At 40.4% G+C, this 19,586-nt stretch overlaps 1 protein-coding gene across 12 annotated transcripts in view; it reads left to right on the top strand.

The window, feature by feature from the left end:
• Positions 1-19,586, top strand: part of HERC3 (HECT and RLD domain containing E3 ubiquitin protein ligase 3) — a 142,016-nt gene that overhangs the window by 108,800 nt on the left and 13,630 nt on the right. The gene's annotated exons all lie outside the window — the stretch shown is intronic.

Below are 19,586 nucleotides of genomic sequence, written 5' to 3'. Positions count from 1 at the left end.
ATTTGTTTACCATAAAGTTTACCCTTTTTAGGATACGTTGACAGACATACAGAGTCACGTAAACACTGCAGTAATGGAACTGCAGAGCAGTAACCTCATCCCCCCAGATACGCTCCTGGTCTTTCCCTTCCTGCCCGACCTGGCAGCCATTGATCTGTCTCTGTAATTCTGACTTTTCCCCAGAACGTCACGTAAATGGAATCATATGTGTGTAGCCTTTTTCACTCAGCATGATGAATTTGAGATTCATCAGTGGTGTTCCGTATACTGTATTAGTACTTTGTTCCTTTTTATTACTGAGTAATATTCCCATTTGAGTTATTTCCAGGTTTTTGTTTTGTGATTACGGATAATGATGCTGTGAACATTCATCAGCAGATTTCTGTGTGAACAGAGGTCTTTATTTCTCTTGGCTAAGTATCTAGAAGTGGAATTGCTGGGTCATACGGTAAATGTGGGTTTAACTTTATAAGAAACTTCACGGTGTTTTCCACAGCGCTGTCCCCCTTGCCGTCACACTAGCAGTGCATGAGAGTTGCAGCTGTTCCACACCCTCACCAGCATTTGGTATTGTTGGTTTTTTGTCCCCTCATCTCAGAGCTGTGTATGTGTCCATGATGATTAAAGATGTTATCTTCTAGCGTGCTTACGTGTCACTCATGTATCTCCTTTAATAAAATGTCTGTTTAGAGCTTTCGCCCATTTTCTAAATTGAAACTTTTGCTCATTAATTTTTTAATGTTTTTATATATTCTGGGTACAGGTCCTATGTAAGATATGTGTTTTGTAAATATGTTCTTTCAGTCTGGGGCTTGTCTTTCATTTTTGTAATAGTGTCTTCAAAAAGCAGATATTTAAAATTTTGATAAATCCATTTTATTAACTTTTTCTTTATAGATTATGCTTTGGGTGTCATATTTAAGAAATCTTTGCCAGCTTCAAGGCCGTAAAGATTTGGTCTTATGTTTTCTTCTGGAAGTTTTACAACTTCAAGTTTCACTTTTAGACTCCGATCCGTATTGAGTTAACTTTTAAATAGGTGTCAGGTATAGGGATAGATACCTTTAGCATATGAATATTCTGTTGATGCAGTACGACTTCTATTGAAAATACTATCCTTTCTCCACAGAATTGCTCATTCAAATTTGGCAAAAATTAACTGTCCATGTACCTGTGGATCCATTTCTGGACTCTCTGTTCTGTTGCACTGATTTATGTGTCCTTTCACCAATACCACACTTGATAACTGTAGCTTTATAATAATAAGTCATGAAATTAGGTAATTCAAGTTGGCTAACTCTGTTCTTTTTCAAAATTGTTTTGCTTTTCTAGGTCCTTTGACTTTCTATATTAATTTCAGAATCGGTTTGACAAGCTTTTAAAAAGACCCTTACTACAGTTTGGATTCAGACTTCTGAAAACCCTTGGCAATGCATATAGTACCTGCTTTTTAAAATCTGTGTGTTTAAAAATTAACTCATTAAGAGTTGTCTCATTTTATGGGCTTTGTGGATTCTAGTGTACTGTGGGGCTGCAGGTAACACGTAGCTGTGAATTGCACGATGTGCTGTCACGCTCTGAAGTCCTTACCTTGGCATACTGTAATTTCTCACACAGCTGTCACGTTGGAAGCAAGCAAGGTGGGGTAGGGAGGGCACTTCGATGAGGTGGGGTTGAGAGCACAGGTCTGTACTTCAGTTTCTGCCCCTGCCCTTCTACTAGTTGTTTTCTTGAATTCAGTTGTGAAATTGGAATAATGATCACATCAACTTCAAAAAAGTTGTTTTTTCTTGACTGTATATTTATTGAGTCACAGTTCTTATACCGTAAAGTTTACTCAAAGGGTGGCCTTGAGTATTCACTGAGATAGCGTGTATCCAAGTACTTATTGCAGTGACTAGCACCTAGTAAACACTCTGTAACTGTTAATGATCACTATTAAAGAAAAGCATGTGGTGAGAGCAGTACTAATTGACAGATAGAGATTAGAGTCTGTGTATTAATTTGCTAGGGCTGCTGTAAAAAAAAATACTACAGACTAAGTGGTTTAAACAACAGGAGTTTATTGTCTCATAGTTCTGGAAGCTAGAACTCCAAAACCAAGGTATTGGCAGGGTTGCATCCTTCCGGGGGCTGTGAGGGAAGGAATTAGTCCAGACCTCTCTCCTCGGCTTGTGGATAGCTGTCTTCTCCCTGTGTCTCTTCGCATCGTCTTCCCTCTGTGCAGGTCTGTGTGCACGTTTCCCCTTTTGATAGGGATAGCAGTCGTTGCCTTAGGACCCACCCTAATACTTTCATTTTAACTTGATAACCTTTGTAAAGACCCTACCTCCAAGTAAGGTCACCTTCTGAGGTAATGGGGGTTAGGACTTTAATATATGAATTTTAGGGAGACGCAGTCCAACCCATAACGTACTGTTCTCTGCCTCCCCCTCCAAATTCATGTCTTTCTCACCTGTAAAATACATTCACTCAATTCCAGCACCCCCCAAAGTCTTACCCTATTCCAGCATCAACTCAAAGTCTCTTCTGTAATGGTTAGTTTTATGTGTCAACTTGGCTGGGCCATGGAGTACCCAGATGTTTGGTCAGACGTTACTCTGGGTATGTCTGTGAAGATGTCTCTGGTCGAGATTAACGTTTGAATCAGGAAACTGAGTAAAGCAGATTGCCTTCCCTGATGTGCATGGGTCTCATCCAATCAGTTGAAGGCCTGAATATAGAAGCAAAAGGCTGAGTAAGGGGGACGACTCCTGCCTGACTGCCTTTGAGCTGGGACATGAGTTTTGTGTTTTTGGTTTTTTTTTAAATAAATTTACGTATTTATTTTTGGCCGTGTTGGGTCTTCGTTGCTGTGCACGGGCTTTCTCTAGTTGTGGCGAGCGGGGGCTACTCTTTTGTTGTGGTGCGTGGGCTTCTCATTGCAGTGGCTTCTCGTTGCAGAGCACGGGATCTAGGCGCACAGGATTCAGTACTTGTGGCACGTGGGCTTCAGTAGTTGTGGCTCGCGGGCTCTAGAGCGCAGGCTCGGTAGTTGTGGCGCGTGGGCTTAGTTGCTCCGCGGCATGTGGGATCTTCCCGGACCAGGGCTCGAACCCGTGTCCCCTGCATTGGCAGGCGGATTCTTAACCACTGCGCCACCAGGGAAGCCCCAGGACATCAGTTTTTTCCTGCCTTCAGACTCTGACGGAAGCATCAGCCCTTCCTGGGTCTCGAGCCTGCCTGCCTTTGGACTAGAGCTACATCATCTGCTCGCCTGGGTCTCCAGCTTGCAGATCTTGTGGTCTGTCAGCCTCTGGAATTGCATGAACTAATTCTTTGTAATCTCTCTCTCTATTTATATATGTATATACCCATATGCCCACACACTTCCTATTGGTTCTGTTTCCCTGGAGAGTCTGGACTAATATATCATGTAAATATCGTCTAAGTCAGGTATGAGTGAGACTTAAGGTTTGATTCATCCTGAGACAGAATTCTTCTATAGCCTGTGAACTTGTGAAACCAGACAGATTATTCCAAATACAATGGTGGGACAGGCTTGGAAGGACATTCTCATTCTAAAAGGAGGAAGAAAGGGGCCAGAGGTCCCAAGCAAATTATAAACCTAGCAGGGCAAATTTCATTAGTTTTTTTTTTAATACATCTTTATTGGAGTATAATTGCTTCACAGTACCATGTTAGTTTCTGTTGCACAACAAAGCGAATCAGCCGTATGCATACACATGTCCCCAGTTCCCTCCCTCTTGCGTCTCCCTCCCACCCTCCCTATCCCACCCCTCTAGGTCATTGCAAAGCACCGAGCCGATCTCCCTGTGCTATGCTTCTGCTTCCCACCAGCCAACTATTTCACATTCAGTAGTGTATATATGTCAATGCTACTCTCACTTCGCCCCAGCTTCCCCTCCCACCCCATGTCATCATGTCCATTCTCTATGTCTACCTCTTTATTCCTGCCCTGCACCTAGGTTCATCAGTACCATTTTTTTTTTTTTTAGATTCCATATATATGTGTTAGCATACGGTATTTGTTTTTCTCTTTCTGACTTACTTCACTCTGTATGACAGACTCTAGGTCTATCCACCTCATTACAAATAGCTCAATTTCGTTTCTTTTTATGGCTGAGTAATATTCCATTGTATATATGTACCACATCTTCTTTATCCATTCATCCGATGCTGGACACTTAGGTTGTTTCCATCTCCTGGCTATTGTAAATAGAGCTGCAGTGAACATTTTGGTACATGACTCTTTTTGAATTATGGTTTTCTCAGGGTATATACCCAGTAGGGGTAGTTCTATTTTTAGTTTTTTAAGGATCCTCCATACTGTTTTCCATAGTGGTTGTATCAGTTTACATTCCCACCAAGAGTGTAGGAGGGTTCCTTTTTCACCACACCCTTTCCAGCATTTTTTGTTTTTAGCTTTTTTGATAATGGCCATTCTGTCATTCGATTTTTAAAAATAATTTTATTGGTGTACAGTTGATTTACAGTGTTGTGTAGTTTCTGCTGTACAGCGAAGTGAATCAGTTATACATATACATACACATCCACTCTTCTTCAGATTCTTTTCCCATATAGGTCATTACAAAGTATTGAGTAAAGTTCCCTGTGCTATACAGTAGGTTCTTATTAGTTATCTATTTTACATACAGTAGTGTGTTTATGTCAATCCCAGTCTCCCAATTTATTCCCCAGCTTCCCCCCGGTAATCATAAGTTTGTTTTCTACATCTGTAACTCTATTTCTGTTTTGTAAATAAGTTAATTTGTACCATTTTTTTAGATTCCACGTATAAGTGGTATCATATGATATTTGTCTTTCTCTGACTGACTTCATTCAGTATGACGATCTCTAGGTCCACCCATGTTGCTGCAAATGGCATTATTTTGTTCTTTTTTATGGCTGAGTAATATCCCACTGTATATATGTACCACATCTGCTTTATCCATTCCTCTGTTGATGGACATTTAGGTTCCTTCCATGTCCCGGCTGTTGTAAATAGTGCTGCAGTGAACATTGGGGTATGTGTATCTTTTTGAATTACGGTTTTCTCTGGATATATGCCCAGGAGTAGGATTGCTGGATCATATGGTAGCTCTATTTTTAGTGTTTTAAGGAACATAGTGGCTGTACCGATTTACATTCCCACGAACAGTGTGGGAGGATTCTCTTTTCTCCACACCCTCTCCAGCATTTCTTGTTTGTAGATTTTTTGGTGCTGGCCATTCTGACTGGTGTGAGGTGACACCTCGTTGTAGTTTTGATTTGCATTTCTCTGATAAGTAGTGAAGAGCATCTTCATGTGCATCTGTATCTCTTCTTTGGAGAAGTGTCTGTTTAGATCTTCCACCCATTTCTGGATTGGGCTGTTTGGGGTTTTTTTTGATATTGAGCTGCATGAGCTGTTTATGTATTTTGGAGATTAATCCTTTGTCAGTCACTTCGTTTGCAAATATTTTCTCCCATTCTGTTTATTAGATATTTTTAAAATATTTACTTATTATTTATTTGGCTGCGTCGGCACGTGGGATCTTTTGTTGCGGCGTGCGGGCTTCTCTCTAGTTGTGGCGCGCAGGCTGCAGAGTGTGCGGGCTCAGTAGCTGCGGCACATGGGCTCTAGAGCACGCAGGCTTTGTTGCCCCGCAGCAGGTGGGATCTTAGTTACCCCGCAGCATGTGGGATCTTAGTTCCCTGAGCAGGGGTTGAACCTGCGTCCCCTGCATTGGAATGCAGATTCTTAACCATTGGATCACCAGGGACGTCCCCTACTCATTAGATTTTAAGACTTGGAGAACAATCCTCTTTGGGTCTGTGCTCTGTCCTCTGGCCCACTGGGATAGTAGTCCTGGCTTCTGGAGCCATGGAAGTGCCGGCCTTGTTCCTGGACCTGTGCCCATGGTGGTAGTGATAGCCCTACTGGACTCTTATCTGCCGTTGGGGTCATTCTTCCCTTTTCTTGAAAGATAACACTTGTTCACAGCCAGTTAGCTCTACTGACTCATTTCACACCTGTGGAATCCTGACAGCCTTTCTTCATTTTTTACCATCTTTGCCCCTTCAGTGCAAGCTGGCAGTGCTGGTATAAAATTCTCATAAACCTTGTTGGCCGCCCAGGCAATTCATGGGGGTCCAAGCCATCAGACCAGAGGGTCCTCCACAGATCTTTCCTGGAGAGCCACATCTCTGTTCCTGGCTTCTGCTGAGATGATTGATCCATGAGTCACATGCCTGATCTCTTCAGCAAACCATTGTTCAGCCACACCCTTGGATTTTTTCCAGACCATGACATATGGATAGTCTGAGAATTTTCCAAACCTTCAAGTTCTAGTTCTTTTTTTTTTTTTGACTCTCCCTATGTCTGTTTTTTGTTTAACACCTTTATTGGAGTATAATTGCTTTACAATGGTGTGTTAGTTTCTGCCTTATAACAAAGTGAATCAGCTATACGTATACATATATCCCCATATCTCCTCCCTCTTGCGTCTCCCTCTCACCCTCCCTATCCCACCCCTCTAGGTGGACACAAAGCATCGAGCTGGTCTCCCTGTGCTATGCGGCTGCTTCCCACTAGCTATCTGTTTTACATTTGGTAGTGTATATATGTCAGTGCTACTCTCTCACTTCATCCCAGCTTACCCTTCCCCCTCCCCGTGTCCTCAAGTCCATTCTCTACATCTGCATCTTTATTCCTGTCCTGCCCGTAGGTTCATGAGAACCATTTTTTTTTTTTTGGATTCCATATATATGTGTTAGCATACCATATTTGTTTTTCTCTTTCTGACTTACTTCACTCTGTATGACAGACTCTAGGTCCATCCACCTCACTACAAATAACTCACTTTCGTTTCTTTTTTATGGCTGAGTAATATTCCATTGTATATATGTGCCACATCTTCTTTATCCATTCTTCGACACTTAGGTTGCTTCCATGTCCTGGGTATTGTAAATAGAGCTGCAGTGAACATTGTGGTACATGACTTTTTTTGAATTATGGTTTTCTCAGGGTATATGCCCAATAGTGGTATTACTCTGGGTGGTATGGTAGTTCTATTTTTAGTTTTTTAAGGAACCTCCATACTGTTCTCCATAGTGGCTGTATCCGTTTACATTCCCACCAACAGTGCAAGAGGGTTCCCTTTTCCCCACACCCTCTCCAGCATTTATTGTTTGTAGATTTTTGGATGATGGCCATTCTGACTGGTGTGAGGTGGTACCTCATTGTAGTTTTGAATTGCATTTCTCTAATGATTAGTGATGTTGAGCATCCTTTCACGTGTTTGTTGGCAATCTGTATATCTTCTTTGGAGAAATGTCTGTTTAGGTCTTATGCCCATTTTTGGATTGGGTTGTTTGTTTTTTGACATTGAGCTGCATGAGCTGCTTTTATATTTTGGAGATTAATCTTTTGTCAGTTGCTTCATTTGCAGATATTTTCTCCCACACTGAGGGCTGTCTTTTTGTCTTGTTTATGGTTTCCTTTGCTGTGCAAAACCTCTTAAATTTCATTAGGTCCCATTTGTTTATTTCCATTTCTCTAGGAGGTGGGTCAAAAAGGATCTTGCTGTGATGGATGTCATAGAGTGTTCTGCCTATGTTCTCCTCTAACAGTTTTATAGTGTCTGGCCTTACATTTACGTCTTTAATCCATTTGGAGTTTATTTTTGTGTATAGTGTTAGGGAGTGTTCTAATTTCTTTCTTTTACATGTAGCTATCCAGTTTTCCCAGCACTACTTTTTGAAGAGGCTGTCTTTTCTCCACTGTATATTCTTGCCTCCTTTATCAATGATAAGGTGACCATATGTGCATGGGTTTATCTCTGGGCTTTCTATCCTGTTCCATTGATCTATATTTCTGTTTTTGTGCCAGTACCATACTGTCTTGATTACTGTACCTTTGTCATATAGTCTGAAGTCAGGGAGCCTGATTCCTCCAGCTCCATTTTTCATTCTCAAGATTGCTTTGGCTATTTGGGGTCTTTTGTGTTTCCATACAAACTGTGAAATTTTTTGTTCTAGTTCTGTGAAAAATGCCCTTGGTAGTTTGATAGGGATTGCATTGAATCTGTAGATTGCGTTGGGTAGTATAGTCATTCTCACAATGTTGATTCTTCCAATCCGAGAACATGGTATATCTCTCCATCTGTTTGTATCATCTTTCATTTCTTTTATCAGTGTCATAGTTTTCTGCATACAGGTCTTTTGTCTCCTTAGATAGGTTTATTCCTAGGTATTTTATTCTTTTTGTTGCAGTGGTAAATGGGAGTGTTTCCATAATTTCTCTTTCAGATTTTTCATCATTAGTGTATACGAATGCCAGAGATTTCTGTGCATTAATTTTGTATCCTGCTACTTTACCAAATTCATTGATTATCTCTAGTAGTTTTCTGGTAGCATCTTTAGGATTCTTTATGTATAGTATCATGTCATCTGCAAACAGTGACAGCTTTATTTCTTCTTTTCCAATTTGGATTCCTTTTCTTTCTTTTTCTTCTCTGATTGCTGTGGCTAAAACTTCCAAAACTATGTTGAATAATAGCGGTGAGAATGGGCAACCTTGTCTTCTTCCTGATTGTAGTGGAAATGGTTTCAGTTTTTCACCATTGAGAACTATGTTGACTGTGGGTTTGTCATATATGGCCTTTATTATGTTGAGGTAAGTTCCCTCTATGCCAACTTTCTGGAGGGTTTTCAACATAAATGGGTGTTGAATTTTGTCGAAAATTTTTCTGCATCTATTGAGATGATCATATGATTTTTCTCATTCTTTTTGTTAATACGGTGTATCACATTGATTGATTTGCATATACTGAAGAATCCTTGCATTCCTGGGATAGACCCCACTTGATCATGGTGTATGATCCTTTTCATGTGCTGTTGGATTCTGTTTGCTAGTATTTTGTTGAGGATTTTTACATCTATGTTCATCAGTGATATTGGCCTGTAGTTCTCCTTTTTTGTGACTTCTTTGTCTGGTTTTGGTATCAGGGTGATGGTGGCCTCATAGAATGAGTTTGGGAGTGTTCCTCCTTTTGCTATATTTTGGAAGAGTTTGAGAAGGATAGGTGTTAGCTCTCCTCTAAATGTTTGGTAGAATTCGCCTGTGAAGCCATCTGATTCTGGGCTTTTGTTTGTTGGAAGATTTTTAATCACAGTCTCAATTTCAGTGCTTGTGATTGGCCTGTTTATATTTTCTATTCCTGGTTCAGTCTTGGAATGTTGTGCTTTTCTAAGAATTTGTCCATTTCTTCCAGGTTGTCCATTTTATTGGCATAGAGTTGGCTGCAGTAATCTCTCATGATCCTTTGTATTTCTGCAGTGTCAGTTGTTACTTCTCCTTTTTCATTTCTAATTCTATTGATTTGAGTCTTTTCCCTTTTTTTCTTGATGAGTCTGGCTAATGGTTTATCAATTTTCTTTATTTTCTCAAGGAACCAGGTATTAGTTTTATTGATCATTGCTATTGTTTCCTTCATTTGTTTTTCATGTATTTCTGATCTGATCTTTATGATTTCTTTCCTTCTGCTAACTTTGGGGTTTTTTTGTTCTTCTTTCTCTAATTGCTTTAGGTGTAAGGTTACGTTGTTTATTTCAGATGTTTCTTGTTTCTTGAGGAAGGATTGTATTGCTATAAACTTCCCTCTTAGAACTGCTTTTCCTGCATTCCATAGGTTTTGGGTTGTCGTGTTTTCATTGTCATTTGTTTCTAGATATTTTTTGATTTCCTCTTTGATTTCTTCAGTGATCTCTTGATTTTAAGTAGTGTATTGTTTAGCTCCCATGTGTTTGTATTTTTTTACAGATTTTTTTACTGTAATTGATATCTAGTCTCATAGCATTATGGTCAGAAAAGATACTTGATATGATTTCAGTTTTGTTAAGTTTACCAAGGCTTGATATGTGACCTAAGATATGATCTATCCTGGAGAATGTTCTGTGAGTACTTGAGAAGAAATTGTATTCTGTTGTTTTTGGATGGAATGTACTGTAAATATCAATTAAGTCCATCTTGTTTAATGTGTCATTTAAAGCTTGTGTTTCCTTTTTTCTTTTCATTTTGGATGATCTGTCCATTGGTGAAAGTGGGGTGTTAAAGTCCCCTACTATGACTGTGTTACTGCCAATGTCCCCTATTATGGCTGTTAGCATTTGCCTTATTTATTGAGGTGTTCCTTTGTTGGGTGCATAAATATTTAAAATTGTTATATCTTCTTCTTGGATTGATCCCTTGATCATTATATAGTCTCCTTTGTCTCTTGTAATAGTCTTTAAAGTCTGTTTTGTCTATTATGAGAATTGCTACTCCAGCTTTCTTTTGATTTCCATATGCATGGAATATCTTTTTCCATCCCCTCACTTTCAGCCTGTATGTGTCCCTATGTCTGAAGTGGGTCTCTTGTAGACAGCATATGTATGGGTCTTGTTTTTTTTTGTTTTTTTGGGGGGGGTCTTGTTTTTGTATCCATTCAGCCAGTCTGTGTCTTTTGGTTGGACCATTTAATCCATTTACATTTAAGGTAGTTATTGATATGTATGTTCCTGTTACCATTTTCTTAATTGTTTTGGGTTTGTTACTGTAGGTCTTTTCCTTCACTTGTGTTTCCTGCATAGAGAAGTTCGTTTAGCATTTGTTGTAGAGCTGGTTTGGTGGTGCTGAATTCTCTTAGCTTTTGCTTGTCTGTAAAGCTTTTAATTTCTCTGTTGAACCTGAATGAGATCCTTGCTGTGTAATCTTGGTTGTAGGTTTTTTCCCTTTCATCACTTTAAATATGTCCTGCCACACCATTCTGGTTTGCAGTTTCTGCTGAAAGATCAGCTGTTAACCTTATGGGGATTCCCTTGTATTATTTGTTGTTTTCCCCTTGCTGCTTTTAGTATTTTTTCTTTGTATTTAGTTTTTGATCATTTGATTAATATATGTCTTGGGGTGTTTCTCCTTGGATTTATCCTTTATAGGACTCTCTGCACTTCCTGGACTTGATTGACTATTTCCTTTCCCATATTAGGGAAGTTTTCCACTATAATCTCTTCAAATATTTTCTCAGTCCCTTTCTTTTTCTCTTCTTCTTCTGGGAACCCTATAATTCAAGTGTTGGTACGTTTAATGTTGAACCAGTGGTCTCTGAGACTGGCCTCAATTCTTTTCATTCTTTTTTCTTTATTCTGCTCTGCGGTAGTTACTTCCACTATTTTATCTTCCAGGTCACTTATCTGTTCTTCTGCCTCAGTTATTCTGCTATTGATTCCTTCTAGGGAATTTTCAATTTCACTTATTTTGTTGTTCATCATTGTTTGTTTGCTCTTTAGTTCTTGTAGGTCTTTGTTAAACGTTTCTTGTATTTTCTTCATTCTGTTTCCAAGGTTTTGGATCATATTTACTGTCATTACTCTGCATTCTTTTTCAGGTAGACTGCCTATTTCCTCTTCATTTGTTAGGTCTGGTGGGTTTTTACCTTGGTCCTTCATCTGCTGTGTGTTTCTCTGTCTTCTCATTTTGCTTATCTTACTGTGTTTGGGGTCTCCTTTTCGCTGGCTGCAGGTTCGTAGTTCCCATTGTTTTTGGTGTCTGCGCCCAGTGGCTAAGGTTGGTTGAGTGGGTTGTGTAGGCTTCCTGGTGGAGGGGATTAGTGCCTGTGTTCTGGTGGATGAGGCTGTATCTTGTCTTTCTGGTGGGCAGGTCTGTGTCCGGTGGTGTGTTTTGGGGTGTCTGTGACCTTATTATGATTTTAGGCAGCCTCTTTGCTAATGGGTGGGGTTGTGTTCCTGTCTTGCTAGTTGTTTGGCGTAGGGTGTCCAGCACTGGAGCTTGCTGGTCATTGAGTGGAGCTGAGTCTTAGTGTAGAGATGGAGATCTCTGGGAGGTCTCTGGTGGACCAATGTCCTGAACTCAGCTCTCCCACCTCAGAGGCTCAGGCCTGACACCTGCCCAGAGCACCAAGACCCTGTCAGCCACATGGCTCAGAACCAAAGGGAGAAAAAAAAGAAAGAAAGAAAGAAAGAAAAAAATTAAAAAATTTAAAAAATTATTAAAAATAAAAAAGTAATAAAAAAAAGAAAGAAAGGAGTGCTACCAAACCTAAAAACAAATCCACCAATGATAAGGAGCCCTAAAAACTATACAAAAAAAAAAATACAGACAGAACACTCGGATAAATGGTAAAAGCAAAGCTATACAGACAAAATCACACATAGAAGCAAACACATACACACTCACAAAAAGAAAAAGGAAAAAAAATATATAGATAAAAAAGGAAGAGAGCAACCAAATCAATGAACAAATCTACCAATGATAATAAACTGTAAATACTAAGCTAAGATAAACATCAAACCAGAAACAAGTTAGATGCATAAAGCAAACCCCAAGTCTACATTTGCTCCCAACATCCACTTCCTCAGTTTTGGGAGTATTGGTTGTCTATTCAGGTATTCCACCGATGCAGGGTACATCACGTTGATTGTGGAGATTTAATCCGCTGCTCCTGAGGCTGCTGGGAGAGATTTCCCTTTCTCTTCTTTGTTCGCACAGCTCCCAGGGGCTCAGCTCTGTATTTGGCCCCGCCTCTGCGTAGGTCACGGGAGGGCATCTGTTCTTCGCTCAGACAGGACGGGGTTAAATGAGCAGCTGATTCGGGGGCTCTGGCTCACTCAGGCTGGGGGGAGGGAGGGGTACGGTTGCGGGGCGAGCTTGCGGTGGCAGAGGCCGGCGTGACGTTGCACCAGCCTGAGGCGCGCCGTGCGTTCTCCCGGGGAAGCTGTTCCTGGATCCCGGGACCCTGGCAGTGGCGGGCTGCACAGGCTCCCTGGAAGGGGGGTGTGGAGAGTGACCTGTGCTCGCACACAGGCTTCTTGGCGGCGGCAGCAGCAGCCTTAGCGTCTCATGCCTGTCCCTGGGGTCCGCGCTTTTAGCCGGGGCTCGCGCCCGTCTCTGGAGCTCCTTTAGGTGGCCGTCTGAATCCCCTCTCCTGGCGCACCAGGAAACAAAGAGGCAAGAAAAAGTCTCTTGCCTCTTCGGCAGGTCCAGACTTTTTCCCGGACTCCCTCCCAGCCAGCCGTGGCGCACTAGCCCTTTCAGGCTGTGTTCACGCTGCCAACCCCAGTCCTCTCCCTGCCCTCAGACCGAAGCCCGAGCCTCAGCTCCCAGCCCCGCCCGCCCCGGCGGGGGAGCAGACAAGCCTCTCGGGCTGGTGAGTGCCGGTCGGCACCGATCCTCTGTGCGGGAATCTCTCTGCTTTGCCCTCCACACCCCTGTAGCTGCGCTCTTCTCCGTGGCTCTGAAGCTCCCCCCTTTGCCACCCTCAGTCCCCGCCCGCGAAGGGGCTCCTGGTGTGTGGAAACCTTTCCTCCTTCACAGCTCCCTCCCACTGGTTCAGGTCCCGTCCCTATTCTTTTGTCTCTGTTTTTTCTTTTTTCTTTCGCCCTACCCAGGTACGTGGGGGGTTTCTTGCCTTTTGGGACGTCTGAGGTCTTCTGCCAGCGTTCAGTAGGTGTTCTGTAGGAGTTGTTCCACGTGTAGATGTCTTTCTGGTGTATCTGTGGGGAGGAAGGTGATCTCCGTGTCTTACTCCTCCACCATCATGAAGGTCTCCTCTCTAGTTCTTTTTTGCTTAACAATTCCTTCTTCAGTTTATCTCTTTCCTCTTGCATCTTACTATAAGAAGAAACCAGACCACACCTTAAATACTTGGCTCAGAAATCTCCTCTACTAAATAACTAGGTTTATCACTTAGAAGTCCTACTTTCTATAAAACACTAGAACAAAACTTGGCCAAGTTCTCTGCCACGTTATAACAAGATCGCCATTTTCAGATTTCCAAAAAATAATGTGTTCCTCATCTCCATCTGGGACTTCACCGGAGTGCTTTAAAATCCATATTCCTAGCATTATTCTGTTTGATTTAATATATGTATTTTCTAAGATAGCAGAAGCTTTCTCTACATCTCTCTTTTCTTTCTGAGCCCTCTTTGGAATCTCCTTTCATGTCCGTAGTTCTATTAACAGTCTCTTCAAGGCAATTTAAGCTTTTTCTGTCACTGCCTCAGGACCCTTCCAGCCTCGACCTATTACCCAATTCCAAAGTCACTTTTACATTTTTAGGTATTTGCTACTGTAGTACCCCCCTTCCTAGTACCTAAATGTGTCTTAGGGTTCTCCAGACAAACAGAACCAGTAACACACACACGCACACACGAGGAAGATTGATTTTAAGGAATCTGTGTGTGCAGCTGTGGGGCTGGCCAGTCAGAAGTCTTCAGAGCAGGATGGCAGGCTGAAAATTCTGGCAGGAGTTGATGTTGCCGTCTTGAGTCCGAAGGCAGTCCGGAGGCCAACTTCCTTCTTTGGAGGACTTTAGTCTTTCAAAGCTTTCAACTGACTGGGTGAGGCCACCCACATTAGGAAGACTAATCTGCTTTACTCAGTGTCTACTGATTTAAAAGTTAATCACACCTAAAAAACTCCTTCCCAGCAACATCTCGAGTGAGGTTTGACCAAACAGCTGGGCACCATAGCCTAGCGAGATTGACACAGAATTAACCATCACAGGCTATAGTAGAAAAATTCATGCTGATGGTGCTTTTCTTAGGCAGTTGTACCAGAAAAATGTTATTGACTGTTGAGAGCATTCAAAAATGCACTACGTGAGAGCTGTGAGTTTCAGTTTTATTCAGGGACCTTACTGAGGATGCTAGCCCTGGAGACAGTTCCTCAGATAACTCTGAGAAATTGCTGTAAAGAAGTAGGGGAGGAGCCAGGATATATGAGTTTTCTGGCTGGGAGATACATGTAGTCAAGCGTACATCTTGGTAAAAGATTCCTGCTAATTACACAAAAAATTGCTCATCTCTATATGGGAAGGTGCAAGAATCTGGGGTCATTGAAATTCTTCCTTAGATATGTATCTGAACTATCTAGGGGCCCATATATTCAAAACACAGAATGCTTCATTTTGTTTTTTGTCCTGAATTCCTTTCAGTGTTTACCGTAGGTCAGTGACTGCAGTGGCAGACAACTTGATCCTTGTAGAACTGGATGGCAGGCAGCATTCTTTGTTTTACAACTCCCTCCCTTTTGATCGTAAGTTTAACCAAGTTTTGGGAGGCATTTCGTGACCAGTTTGTCCCACAGCACTAAGAAGGCTCATTCCTAGGTCAGGCGAGGATGTCATTGACAGGCCACTCAATGTGCTATTTCTGGATTAGGCCCTGTTAATAACTTAAAAATTCTCTGGATCATTTGTCTTACCAGTCTATTAAGATATAGGAAATATTTTCCCTTGTTCCTTTTCCCATATCTAGATATGCACCATTACGGTTAAATTTGTATAGGGCTATATATGTGATGAATTGCCTCAAGATGTTGAGCCATCGTTAGTTTTGCCCAAGACCTTGTTACACATTGGGTAATGCCAGAAACCACAGTCTTATACGGGGTGTAAGTAATATAGCTAGTAACATTAATAAGATCATAAGTAGAGATCTGAGCATGAGCTTCCAGAACCAAACCAGAACCAAAAGATCACCGAGACAAGGAAGTGGATCACTTAAGGCAGAAATCAGATTCTTCATGTGAGTCATTAAGTGTGTAACTTTAGAGAATTCATCTGGCATGAAATGCAGCATTCAGTTTGAATTGTGGCCTAGGTGCCTGCCTCTTTGAGATGTTGTAAAGATATCAAGGGCCATGTGTTTTGTAATACTGCTTTTTCTCATCATAGAGATCTCAGAATTCAGTAGGCTCATAGCCTGATGACTATCGTTCAAGGCCTACTGGGTGAATTTTGTCAAGGCTTTGATGTGGGTGATTACATCTTCCAGTCCTACTGAAGCCACAGAAGTAGCTGTTAAATGGCCATACCAGTGAGATACAGGATCTCTCGATCTGTCAGCCTTGTATACATTGTAGATTTGCTGGAGTCATATCTAAATTGGAACACTTACGGCCTTGAGCCCAAGGGAATCCTAGGATACATCTGCCTGTCCATTCTGGCAGAAGCCAGGGACAGAAATTGGTACCACAAAGCTATTGAATTCCATGAGGTGCAACCCAGTATCCTGGTCACCTGCCCCAGTCTCTTGCATACCAGTTGCTATCTTTAAGGGGAATGGTTTGTTGGCGTTTTTCATAAGGCGTCAGCCTCATTTTCTAGTGTTATCTGGCTGATTATGTTTAATATGATTTAACTGTTCCCAGCCTAGGGGGGCCCTTAAACTTAAATGACCGTAGCCCAGCGTTAGCCGTATAAATTCGTCCTGTACCTGAGGGAGGGTCCCTTCTAATAATTGGGAAGTTACGTTCTTTGACTGAAATTTAGCTCATTGCTCTGATGGAGCTTGAGGAACTTGAAAAGAGAATTCATGTCGATGGCCAGGGCCGGAAAAAGTATGCTTGATTGGCCAAGTGAGGGGTTCCCATGTAGTAATATCAATAGTGGCCCTACAACTTCTTTCTCCTAAAATAAATTTTCTAAGGGCCATCCAGTTACAGCCTTGGAGATAAGAAGTCCACCAAGGTAAACCTGAAGTACTGGATGTAGATAAGTGACCACAAACGCAACTATCAGATTGATTTTTGAAATTTGTATAGGATTGTGCCATGATAGAAAACATTTGATTGACGTGCAGAAGTCCAAGAAATCGAGAAAACACTATACATGATCATCCGGGTCTGGTGTGGCATATTAGGATCGCATATGAGCATAGCTGTCTACTTCCGATATTGTCTTCTTGTCCTGTGGGTGTAGTTTCTCCTCTGAGCATTGTTTTAAGGTGATTTTGAGGCCAGCAGTCCTCTCTGTAGACCAGTCTGGTGCAGGGCCCCTTCTTCAGAGGGAACTATGAATCCAAGAATCAGTCCCCTTTCGTTTCACCATGCATGAGCAAGTTATGAGTACCTGATAAGGGTCCTTTCATCTAGGTCGGAGAGAGTCCTTTAAATGATGTCTTTCCAGTATATTATCTCTTGGTTGCAGGTCAGGGGGCATCTGTCTTTATTCAAAGATAGATTACTGTGATAAGCTTCAGAAACAAATTTAGAATGTCCTTTGTAATAGTTCAATTAAATCTTACAATAATGCAGCATAGTAACAAGGAGTCTAGGAAGTTGAGTCTCAGGCAGTAAATACAAATCACAGAGACAGTTAACAACACTAGAAATTAATACCTACTGAAACAAGTTTTTTCTCTCTAAAATCACCTTCATTTCTGCCACACACAGCCAAATTAAGATCACATAAGGCTCTCTGAAATTGGTTTTGCTGGAACTTTTCAAAGGTCTCTCAAGGCCAGAAAAGCCATGCCAAGGACTTGGCATCAGATTCTGCCTGCAGTACCTACAGATTTGGGTGGGTTCCTCTCAAGGTCCACAGAATACCTTGAGATCCATGCACCTGCCAGGAAGTGGCCTCCCTTATTCACCTGATAAGGCTTCCGGGAATCCTGTAAGCAAAGTACTAGGTTGTTTTTCCAAGAGGCTTTATGGTTCCATAAAGTCCACCTCAGTTCTTTAAAGCTGTCTGGTCATGTCTGATTTTTGCATAGTCTCGAATATGACATTTCATCCAAAGTCATTAATGTAGCCAATGTTTCCAGTTATCTCCTATTCTGTCTCCCGTTATAAGGAGAAGAGATGCTTATTGAATTTATGCAAATAATAATATTGCCATGAGAATAAGAATACTAAGAGTTTCCAAATTCTGGAGGAATCAGAGAGAAAAGATAAATGTTTCAGCTCTGCTTACAAAGGTACAATTTACCAAGTTGCTATAAATTATAGTTAGCTTAAGAGGAAAGAGCAAAAGTTTTCTCAAATCTGGAAAAATAAAACATTAAAAAGAATCAGAAATTTTTCAAAGAGTCATAAAAATTATAATCATCCTCATCAGTTCGTTCAGTCCCATGTTATTAATTCTTGATCTTCTGTTAACAGTTTTATGAAGCCATCAGGTTTTCCATTAGAATTCTTTAATTTCTTACCCAGTTAAGCAGTATGATCTGAAAGTTACCAGAAACCTGTGCTTGTCAAAAAGTCCTTTCTTTGAATCTTCTTGGAGATGAAGCATTTTTGTAAAAGCATCAGAGTAAAACAGTAACTGTATGTAAATGACAAAAGACTTAAAAAGGCACAGTTAAAGACCTGATTACAATGTATTTGTCAAAGAAATTTGGTTATTTTCATACACTATTACAATATTAAATTTTAGATATTAAATATAAGATTAAAATATTAAAATAATGAAATTATAAAGTCCACCATATTAAATATAGTTAATACAATATTAAAATAACTAGAATTATGACATTATACCAGGACACATGTAAATTTTAGAATTTCATATAATTTTTAGAACATTTATATTAATAACATTTACCCATACAGTATAACCTAAGAAGGTTTATCACTACTTGTTTGATAATGCTAGCCATGTAATTTAACATATCAAATAAGCCTAATTAGTTTAATATTTCTCTTTGAGATGTTTCAGGGGCCCTCTGAAGCATCCCAAAGATAGTTAGAGGTCAAAAGAACTTCATGTAGAATTTGATTTGAGGAAGTTTGTCAAAGTTATCAAGAGTTTTAAAAACACTTGGTCAAATAGGATTATAGGTCACTGTGAAACAATACTTATTCACTTAGCCAAAGTGACAATAAAAGATTTCAAAGGCAAATATAGAAAGTTACAACAAGTACTTAAAAAGTAAAAAAAAAAAAAAAAAAAAAAACTTCACAATTGGTTATCAGAATCATATAAATATTCCAAGAAAACTTCGTCTCCTTAACAGAGAACCAAATTCTAGTTTTTCACCATCTTACCGTTAACATTATAATTCATTTACTCAATTAAGTTTATTCTAATCTTAGCCAGTCTAGACCATGCACAAAACTCTTTTCTCAGCATTTCTTTTCCACATCATTCTATTGATATAGCTTCCTTTTTTACCTTTAGATTTTTTCCCCTATGCTTTTCCTTGTTCTCTCTCTTTTAAAAATTTTTATTGGAGTATAGTTGATTTACAGTGTTGTGTTAGTTTCTGCTGTACAGCAAAGTGAATCGGTTATACATATATCCACTCCTTTTTAGATTCTTTTCCCATATAGGTCATTACAGAGTATTGAGTAGAGTTCCCTATGCTATACAGTAGGTCCTTATTTATCTATTTTATCGATATATACAGTAGTATGTTTATGTCAATCCCAGTCTCCCAATTTATCCCTTCCCCCTTCCACCCCTGGTAACCGTAAGTTTGTTTTCTACATCTGTGACTCAATTTCTGGTTTGTAAATAAGTTCATTTGTACCATTTTTTTAGATTCCACTTATAAGCGACATCATATGACAGTTTTCTTTCTGTGTCTGACTTACTTCACTCAGTATGACAATCTCTAGGTCCATCCATGTGGCTGCAAATGGCATTATTTTGTTCTTTTTTATGGCTGAGTAATATTCCATTGCATATATGTACCCCATCTTCTTTATCCATTCCTCTGTCGTTGGACATTTAGGTTGCCGCTGGCTATTGTAAATAGTGCTGCAGTGAACATTGGGATGCATGTATCTTTTTGAATTATGGTTTTCTCCAGATATATGC

The sequence above is a fragment of the Tursiops truncatus genome, chromosome 5, assembly GCF_011762595.2.
Source record: "Tursiops truncatus isolate mTurTru1 chromosome 5, mTurTru1.mat.Y, whole genome shotgun sequence".
NCBI classification, from domain to species: domain Eukaryota; kingdom Metazoa; phylum Chordata; class Mammalia; order Artiodactyla; family Delphinidae; genus Tursiops; species Tursiops truncatus.
The sequence above is the reverse complement of the archived record's forward strand: the minus strand, read 5'-3'. Positions and strand labels throughout refer to the sequence as shown.